The sequence below is a fragment of the Pongo pygmaeus genome, chromosome 3 (assembly GCF_028885625.2).
Source record: "Pongo pygmaeus isolate AG05252 chromosome 3, NHGRI_mPonPyg2-v2.0_pri, whole genome shotgun sequence".
Lineage (NCBI taxonomy): Eukaryota > Metazoa > Chordata > Mammalia > Primates > Hominidae > Pongo > Pongo pygmaeus.
Genome location: NC_072376.2, coordinates 189,640,940 through 189,651,859, shown reverse-complemented (window position 1 = coordinate 189,651,859; position 10,920 = coordinate 189,640,940).

Sequence of the window (10,920 nt, the reverse complement as noted above, 5' to 3'; positions counted from 1 at the left end):
CTGCAGTGAGCTATGATGGCACCACTGTACACCAACCTGAGCAACAGAGCAAGACCCTGAAAACTAAAGTTGTTGGCAGACAGAGGAATGCCACGGCTGACCGACTTCTTCCTGTGAGTATTCTTCCCTGGACTAAGGTTGTAGTTACAGAGTTTCTCAAGTGACAGAGGGTGTGTGAGGGACAGCTGGGCAAAATCCAGGTACAATTGAGAAAAAAGTAGGGAAGCGTTGCTGGGTAACTGGCCTACAGAGTGTGATCACTACAGAGATTATTAGTTAACCAGGCAAAGAGAGAAGAGCTGAACAAGATAGACTGAAAGTATGTGTTGGGTCCCTGAGCAAGAACGAGCTTAGCGGTGGGTATGTTCAAAGAACTGGAAGAAAGTCAGTAGGATCAATGAATGGGGAAAATTTAACAAGATGTGGTCAGATGATGCAGGGCCTTCATTTATCGCCAAGGTAACTGTATATACATGTCTGCCCAGAGCTGTCCTAGTTTAACCATATTTTCCTGGAAAAATTGTAATAGCACTCCCTTTGACTTCAAAAAATGTCCTGGATTGGTTAATAAATTATAGCATTATACCACAAAGATAGTCCATGTTAAGGAATTTGAACTGTATTCTAAACACAGTGGGAAGTAGTCTTTTTCCTTATTTTGTATTAGTGGATATCTTACTGTCTCAAACTTTATCATCTAGCTACTCTCTCATTTCTTTCCCTAGGTGAACCTCTAGAAAGTTCTTCCTAAATTGGCTCCAAAGGTTATCCAGCCTCAAAAGAACAGATAAATGCCTATTTCTGCCTTTTCTGAGTCACATGATGTTCTCTACAAGATTGCTTCTCTCTGCCTGAATTTCTCATCCAGCAATCCAGTTAGGCTGTAAGCAATCTTGCTATGTTGTTAAAAACTATACTCTGTGTATTAAATATTCTTGCTTATGGCACTTCTTTTCAAATCTTTTCTAACTTATTTTGATTGATCTTGTAGCTATCCAGTCTGCTGAAAATCTGCCGGCTGCTTCGTGACCTTGAGCAAGTTTCTGAACCTTTCCTGGGCCTCTTTTCTTATTTATAAAATTGAGCTACCACAGACTGAGTGGCTTAAACAACAGAAATTAATTTGCCACATTTCTAGAAGTCCAAGATCAGGATGCCCTCAGGACTGGTTTCTAGTGAGGCCTCTCTTCCTGGTTTGTGGAGGTCCGCCTTCTCACTGAATCCTCAGAGGGCCTTTTCTCCATGTGCACTCAGGGAGAGAGAGGCCTCTTAGGTCTCTTCCTTGTCTTATGAGGACACTAGTCATACTGGATTAAGACTCACTCTTGCTGGGCGTGGTGGCTCATGCCTGTAATCCCAGCACTTTGGGAGGCTGAGGCAGGAGAATTGCTTGAACTTGGGAGGCGGAGGTTGCAGTCAGCTGAGATCACATCACTGCATTCCAGCCTGGGCAACAGAGTGAGACTCCGTCTCAGACAAAAAAAAAAAAAAGACTCACTTTTGTGACTCAACCTTTGCTACCTTTTTATAGGCCATACTCCAAATACAATCACACTGAGGGTTAGAGCTTCAACATATGAATTTGGGAGGGGGAGGGTGGGGACACACTTCAGCTGATAAGGGGGTATTATGAGTATAAATGAGAAACTGCATGAAAAGCACTTTTAGAGTTTTATATTCTTTATTTCTATATATAAGATATTCATTGGATAATTAAAATAGCATTTAACTACAAGTGCAGCTACTATTTAAAACCTAAAGATGATGAATAAGATGAATATAATTTATAATAAAATAGCAAAATTTCATATATCTTAACTGGTTTTGTCTGAAAAAAAAAACTTGCAATATGAGTTGGTTGCTTTATTATGCCAGAGTGTAGGGGGATATTACTTTATATAAAATTACTTGGAAGAAAACAATATCTTTGACACAAGGAATACTAAGTATATTTGAAAGAATAATCTAATACAAACAATAATGTGTGATTATTGTCATTATCTGTCAATTCAGAAAAGAAAAATAACTTAATTTTTAGTGCCTTCACCACAGCTGACACAGTTATGATCTATTCAATCTTGCTATTTTATTATAAACTAGATTTATCTTATACATCATCTCTAGGTTGTAAATAGTAACTGCACATGAGCAACAGCTCATGGACACTAACATGCAGAACTAGGTGACACTCCATCATATTTAATCATAACTCCTGATTTTCTTGAAACCTAAGAATTTCACAGAAAAGAACTTGAATCTTGCCCATAATTGCGGTTTATAGACAGTAAGGAGAATGCAGAAGATATTGATGAAAGTTATAGCCAGAGAGAACAACGTTCCTGACAGGGCAGAAAATGTCACTTTAAGTGAAGAGGTACTGAGCACAAGACACTACCACTGCTTCCCACCCTGGTCTGAGGAGAAAGCTATGGACATGGAAAGCCTTTTAAAAAATGACAGAAACAGGCTGGGCACGGTGACTCACGCCTGTAATCTCTGCACTTTGGAAGGCTGAGGTGGGCGAATCACCTGAGGTCAGGAGTTCTAGACCAGCCTGGCCAGCATGGTGAAACCCCATCTCTACTAAAAAAACACAAAAATTAGCCGGGTATGGTGGTGCATGCCTGTAATTCCAGCTACTTGGGAGGCTGAGGCAGGAGAATTGCGGAGGTTGCAGTCAGCCAGGATTGCACTACCACACTCCAGCCTGGGTGACAAGAGTGAGACTCCATCTCAAAAAAATAAAAAAAAAAAGACAGAAACAAAACAAACCACCACCACCAAAACATCTTTACTAGTGTGAACCCCAAATATCTGAGATGGTCTCAATTTAGAAAGTTTATTTTGCCAAGGTTGAGGATGCACACCCATGACACAGCCTCGGGAGGTCCTGATGACATGTGCCCAAGGTGGTCGAGGCACAGCTTGGTTTTATACATTTTAGGGAGACATGAGATATCAATCTATATATATATATATAAGAAGTACATTGGTTCAGTCCAGAAAGGAGGAGACAATTCGAAGCAGGGAGGGGACTTGCAGGTCACAAGTAGGTGAGAGACATGGTTGCATTCTTTGATTTTCTGATAAGCCTTTCCAAAGGAGGCAATCAGATCTGCATCTATCTCAGTGAGCAGAGGGATGACTGAATAGAATGGGAGGCAGGTTTGCCCTGGGCAGTTCCCAGCTTGAATTTTCCCTTTAGCTTAGCAGTTTTGGGGTTCCAAGATTTTCCTTTCACACTAGCAATTCAAATAATTCTGTTCTGAGAAAAGGACACACACTCTCCAGTGGAAATAACACTTTCCTGGTTTTCCCAGTGTTCCTATAAGAAGCCCTAGTTTCCTAAGGCAAGGAGATGAGTCTGATATGCAGATAGGGAGTGTTTGCTTTGACTTCCCCTGAAGCATCTTACTCTTCATATACTAGAAGTAGCTCTATTTCTGATTTGAAAAGATAACACTTCTCCTGTCTTCCTGAGAGCCAAATGGTTACAGCTAGACTAGGTCCCTAAGTCAAGTCCCAAGGTATCAGGAGGACTGGAGCACTATCTTCTAGGTATTTACATAGCAAAAGAGATGAATCCCGAATTTAGGAGATGTCTTTAGATTATAAAAGCCAGGATCTGGGTTTATCTAGAAAGACATTTACATTCCCAAAGGTTAGGGTGAGAACCCAGCACTCTTTCCATTCCATTTCTTTTTCTTTTTTTCCTTTTTCTGTCTTTCTTTCTTTCTGTCTCTCTCTCTTTTTTCCCAAGTTCTCCCTCCGTCACCCAAGCAGGAATGCAGTGGTGCAATCTTGGCTTACTGCAGCCTCTGCCTCAAGCAATCCTCTCATCTCAGCCTCCCAAATATCTAGGACTACAGGCATGTGGCACCACACGTGGCTTATTTTTTAATTTTTTGTAGATATGAGTTATCACTATATTACCCAGACTGGTCTTGAAACTCCTGGGCTCAAGCGATCCTCCCACCTCGGCCACCCAAAGTGCTGGGATTATGGGCCTGAGCCACCATGCCCAGCCTCCATCCTATTTCTAAGGAACAAATATTTTGATTTTGTTCTTCTCTCTTCTCTTAGGAAATGAGTAGCAAGCAGGCCATCTCTCTTAAGTATGTAAAAGAAGAAAATTTGTTGTTCTCTTTTTCTTACCTGGGGAGTGTCTGGCCACTCATGAAGGAGATGTTTCCAGCTGCTTTCATCCCTTTGTTCCAAGGTAAGTTTTGGGGAAATGGTCCAATAATTTTATTATTTACTGTAAACTAATTAGTAACAAAGCTGTCTTGGATTTAGAATACCCATGTGCACATTCAAGATGAATTAACCAAAATAAATGTTAAGAACCCAACATCGCCCCTATTCTGCCTTGCCAAGAATGGCACTTAAAGAAAAAGTGTTTTCCTACTTAATGGTGACAGTAGTGAATACAGATGACTAGATCTAGAGGCAGATGTGGCCAGGGCCATAGGGGGCAGGTTCAGACACAGAGAGAAGATGACCAAAGGGTTACCAGAGCAAGAGGGCATCCATGCCACTCTATGGGAGATCTAAGCCATAGGATGAGTGTACCATTAACGGGAGTATCCCAGACTGGTTCTATAGTATATGGGCTAACGGAGCTTTCAGACAGAGAATTGCTGACAGTGTTTAAATTATTTTGGGATATCTAGAAGGATGTAAGAAATGGGATGAAGGAGGCCCTTTACTATGCAGATGAGAGCTATTGTTAGGAACTAGCTCTTAGAGGTAATAAACTTACCAGTAATCTATACAGATGAAACCTAGGGGACCTCTTTGCTGGTTCCTTCTAGCTGAAAAACTATTTACATTTTTATACCAAGGATATGAAGAAAGAAAAAGAGGTAGGATGGTGAAGAAAAATCTTAGAAGGAAAGGGTGGTCAGAAGAAGAAGCTGAACCAATGAGGTAAATGCTAGAATATCTGGCTTTTACACCTATAGCTTGACAAATAAATGCACTAAACTGAAGTTCTGTATAAAGCTCAACAGCTTTGTGGCACAGTGAAAAAGAGTAGGCACAGTCAAAGCATATAAATTCTTCAATATAAACTTATAGAATATCTGTATGGAATGTTTATTTAGAATCCAGAGAAATACAGGTAAGAGGTAGTAGAGATAGATGCTTACTTTGTCATTTGTTGTATACTATCATTAATCTTTTAAAGTGAAGGTTTGGCTTCTTCGTATGTTTACCATTTTGTGAGTCATTTTGCTGCCTACACTCATAATGCATTCTCAGATGTTGACTCAGCTCTGCTATTTTAAGTAGAGCTATTTAGTAGAGACCTCCAAAGAAGAATTATCTGTTAGGTAATGTCATTATTGCCTAAGTAAAAGTAAAATATTTAATGATTGCAAGTGATTGAAGGTAACTTTTTAGATAATGTAGTATTAGAATCTAAATGGCCATTTTTATTTGTAGTCTACATTTAGCCCACGCAATGCTTTTGTTCACTCACTGTTACGAGAATTAAATATTTTAGATTTAGAAACATATATATATATATGCTAATAGAATTATTATTCCTAAGTGCAATAGTATTAGACTGGGCAAAACAAAAACCAACCATTTTTCAATTAAGCCAACCATGTGAAAGGGTAGGAGTCTGTTGTGTAGGCCACGAAACACTGGTACGACGTTTCCATTGAATTTTTTCTTTAGATCTGATTTAGGGTCATTATGCTAGAGGAATTTTGTCTCTATAAAAGATGGCTTTCATGAAGACTTGTTCACCATCTGTTTTATTGCTGTCTAACACAAAGACTCTTGGTAATAAAGAAGAGAAGCTGTTAAAAGAAAGTTGAACAAGAGCAGGCAAAATCTCTACAACTATTGGAAGGATTCAAATAGAGCCTTGTACTGGAAACTCTAGTAGATGCTCTATTCAAAAACTTGCTTTGGAAGATACCAGAAGGACTGATAACAGTCCACCTACTTCTGAAAATTCACATGCTAACAAATTAACTGTAGAAACAAAGAAAATAGAAAACCCTGAACTCCAGCACACTGAGCTTACTGACCATGGATGGTGCCCAGACACATCCAATGAGAAGATTCCTCGCTGTCTCTGATTTATCTTGGAGTGAGTTATTTGAGGACCTTGTGGAATTATTAAAGTGCTATCAGACAGTTTTAGATCTAACATGCTATAAATAAGTCTCTTAAGCAGCAATCCTATCTGGTGAGCTCAAATAATCAATTATAGTTTTGTTGAAAATCTTTTTAATATCTGACTTTGCTAAAAACGGGGTAGTTGATTCATTACTGAAGATATTAATGCAGATTTCAATACTCATTATCCATGAGGAACATTCTAAATCAAGCGTATACAATTCTTTGGTTCCTAAATTTTTCTAAAAATTATTTCAGGGGTCAGTATATATTATCCAGTGGAAAGTGGGGTATATTAATGATATTAATAGAACTTAACCATGAGTGAAGATTTTGAAATGGGCCAGGCACGGTGGCTTACGCCTGTAATCTCAGCACTTTGAGAGGCCAAGGCGGGCAGATCGTGAGGTCAGGAGATCGAGGCCATCCTGGCCAACATGGTGAAACCCCATCTCTACTAAAAATATAAAAATTAGCTGGACGTGGTTGTGCGTGCCTGGAATCCCAGCTACTTGGGAGGCTGAGACAGGAGAATTGCTTGAACCAGGGAGTCAGAGGTTGCAGTGAGCCGAGAGCGCCATTGCACTCCAGCCTGGCGACAGAGCGAGACTCCGTCTCAAAAAAAAAAAAAAAATTGGAATATTAATTATGATGGACCTCTGTCATTCATGTCTATTATTTGTAGAAGATTTTTTTCTCAATGATTTCTCCATGTGGTGATAGTTTCCCACATTGTGCATTGTGCCTCCCCAACACAGAATTGAAAAAACTACATCACCCAGCACAACTTGCTGTTAAGAGTACAGACGTGTGGCTTAGAGTTCACCAATCAGATACAGCTTAATGAGCCTTTGATTTGATCAACTGCTTGGCAAAATAGTGCCGTGACATCCATATTTGCAAGCATGGGTATTTCTGAGTTTAAGGGTAAGTGAAGTGCTTTTGGAATCACAGCAGAGACAGCATAGTTCGGGTGGTCATTGGTGGCAATGGTTCTTTCTAGATTATGGTAGAGGCAGCATAAGTTTAAAGTCAGATGAGTTAGCCTCTCCCCCAACAGGCAATTTCTATTTTGTGGTCTTGGGAGCTGTTCCTAGGTCAACCTAGGTTTGCCCCACCTGTACTTTCAGTGATTGGACAACTTCCTAATATCTCTTAATAAATCTCTTTCTGCTTAAACAGGCATGGATTCTAATCTCTATAACCAGTAACATTCGCTGGCAAAGTATACACTGTCAGGCCTCTGAGCCCAAGCTAAGCCATCATATCCCCTGTGACCTGCACGTACACTTCCAGATGGCTGGTTCCTGCCTTAACTGATGACATTTCACCAGAAAAGAAGTGAAAATGGCCTGTTCTTGCCTTAACTGATATTACCTTGTGAAATTCCTTCTCCTGGCTCATCGTGGCTTAAAAGCTCCCCTGCCAAGCACCTTTTGACCCCCCCACCCCTGCCAACCAGAGAACAACCCCCTGTTTTCCTTTACCTACCCAAATCTTGTAAAACGGCCCCACCCCTATCTCCCTTCGCTCTTTTCGGACTCAGCCCGCCTGCACCCAGGTGAAATAAACAGCCTTGTTGCTCACACAAAACCTGTTTGGTGGTCTTTTCACACGGACACGCGTGAAATTTGGTGCCGTGACTCAGATCAGGGTACCTCCCTTGGGAGATCACTCCCCTGTCCTCCTGCTCTTTGCTGCATGAGAAAGATCCACCTACGACCTCGGGTCCTCAGACCGACCAGCCCAAGGAACATCTCACCAATTTTAAATCTGGTAAGCAGCCTCTTTTTACTCTCTTCAACCTCTCTCACTATCCCTCAACCTCTTTCTCCTTTCAATCTTGGCACCACACTTCAATCTCTCCCTTCTCTTAATTTCAGTTCTTTTCCTTTTCTGGTAGAGACAAAGGAGACGCGTTTTATCCGTGGACCCAAAAACTCCGGCGCTGGTCACAGACTCGGGAAGACAGTCTTCCCTTGGTGTTTAATCATGTGGGGATGCCTGCCTGATTATTCACCCACATTTCAGAGGTGTCTGACCACGTGGGGATGCCTGCCTTGGTCCTTCACCCTTAGTGGCAAGTACTGCTTTTCTGGGGGGCAAGAACCCTCCGACCCCTTCTCTCCCTGTCTCTACCGCTTCTCTGCTTTTCTAGGGGGCAAGAACCCCCCGGCCCCTTCTCTCCATGTCTCTACCCCTTCTCCACTTTCCTGGGAGGCAAGCACTCCCCACCCCTTCTCTCCATGTCTTTACCCTCTCTTTTCTCTGGACTTGCCTCCTTCACTATAGGCAACCTTCCACCCTCCATTCCTCCTTCTCCCTTAGCCTGTGTTCTCAAAGACTTAACACCTCTTCAACTCACACCTGACCTAAAACCTAAACACCTTATTTTCTTCTGCAATGCCGCTTGATCCCAATACAAACTTGACAGTGGTTCCAAATAGCCAGAAAACAACACGTTTGATTTTTCCATCCTACAAGATCTAAATAATTCTTGTCATAAAATGGGCAAACGGTCTGAGGTGCCTGACATCCGGGCATTCTTTTACACATCGGTCCCTCCCTAGTCTGTTTCCAATGCAGCTCATCCCAAATCTTCCTTCTTTCCCTCCCGCCTGTCCTCTCAGTCCCAACCCCAGGCGTCACTGAGTCTTTCCTCTTTCCAGTCTTCCTTTTCTACAGACCCATCTGACCGCTCCCCTCCTCCCCAGGCTGCTCCTCGCCAGGCCGAGCTAGGTCAGAGCCTCCGCTCCCCTACCCTATAATCCTTTTATCACATCCCCTCCTCACACCTGGTCCGACTTACAGGTTCGTTCCACGACTAGCCCTCCCCTACCTGCCCAGCAATTTCCCCTTAAAAAGGTGGCTAGAGTTAAAGGCATAGTCAAGGTTAATGCTCCTTTTTCTTTATCCCAAATCAGATAGCTTTTAGGCTCTTTTTCATCAAATAAAAAATCCAGCCCAGTTCATGGCTCGTTTGGCAGCAACGCTGAGACAGCCCTAGACCCTAAAAGGTCAAAAGGCTGTCTTATTCTCAATATACATTTTATTACCCAATCCGCTCCTGACATTAAATAAAACTCCAAAAATTAAATTCCAGCCTTCAAACCCCACAACAGGACTTAATTAACCTCGCCTTCAAGGTGTACAATAATAAAGTAGAGGCAGCCAAGTAGCAATGTATTTCTGAGTTGCAATTCCTTGCCTCCACTGTGAGACAAACCCCAGCCACATCTCCAGCACACAAGAACTCCAAACGCCTGAACCGCAGCTGCCAGGGGTTCCTCCAGAACCTCCTCCCCCAGGAGCTTACTACAAGTGCTGGAAACCTGGCCACTGGGCCAAGGAATGCCCACAGCCCAGGATTCCTCCTAAGCCATGTCCCATCTGTGCAGGACCCCACTGAAAACTGGACTGTTCAACTCACCTAGCAGCCACTCCCAGAGCCCCTGGAACTCTGGCCCAAGGCTCTCTGACTGACTCCTTCCCCGATCTTCTCAGCTTAGCAGCTGAAGATTGATGCTGCCTGATCGCCTCGGAAGCCCCCTAGACTATCACAGATGCCGATCTTCAGGTAACTCTCACAGTGGAGGGTAAGTCTGTCCCCTTCTTAATCAATACAGAGGCTACCAACTCCATATTACCTTCTTTTTAAGGACCTGTTTCCCTTGCCTCCATAACTGTTGTGGGTATTGATGGCCAGGCTTCTAAACCTCTTAAAACTCCCCAACTCTGGTGCCAACTTAGACAATACTCTTTTAAGCACTTCTTTTAGTTATCCCGACCTGCCAGTTCCCTTATTAGGCCGAGATATTTTAATTAAATTATCTGCTTCCCTGACTATTCCTGGGCTACAGCCATACCTCATTGCCACCTTTTCCCCCAGTTCAAAGCCTCCTTCACATCCTCCCCTTGTATCTCCCCACCTTAGCCCACAAGTATAGGACACCTCTACTCCCTCCTTGGAGACCGATCATGCACCCCTTACCATCTCATTAAAACCTAATCACCCTTACCCCGCTCAAAGCCAATATCCCATCCCACAGCACATTTTAAAAGGATTAAAGCCTGCTATCACTCACCTGCTACAGCATGGCCTTTTAAAGCCTATAAACTCTCCTTAAAATTCCCCCATTCTACCTGTCCTAAAACCAGACAAGCCTTACAGGTTAGTTCAGGATCTGCGCCTTATCAACAAATTGTTTTGCCTATCCACCCCATGGTGCCAAACCCATATACTCTCCTATCCTCAATACCTCCCTCTACTACCCATTATTCTGTTCTGGATCTCAAACATGCTTTCTTTACTATTCCCTTCTTTACTATACCCTTCATCCCAGCCTCTCTTTGCTTTCACTTGGACTGACCCTGACACCCAGTAGGCTCAGCAAATTACCTGGGCTGTACTGCCACAAGACTTCACAGACAGCCCCCATTACTTCAGTCAAACCCAAATTTCTTCCTCATCTGTTACGTAGCTTGACATAATCTCATAAAAACACACATACTCTCCCTGCTGATCGTGTCCAACTCATCTCCCAAACCCCAATCCCTCTACAAAACAACAACTCCTTTCCTTCCTAGGCATGGTTAGTGTGGTCAGAATTCTTACACAAGAGCCAGGACCACGTCCTGTAGCCTTTCTGTCCAAACAACTTGACCTTACTGTTTTAGCCTAGCCCTCATGTCTGCGTGCAGTGGCTGCTGCTGCCTTAATACTTTTAGAGGCCCTTAAAATCACAAATTATGCTCAACTCCCTCTCTACAGTTCTCATAACTTCC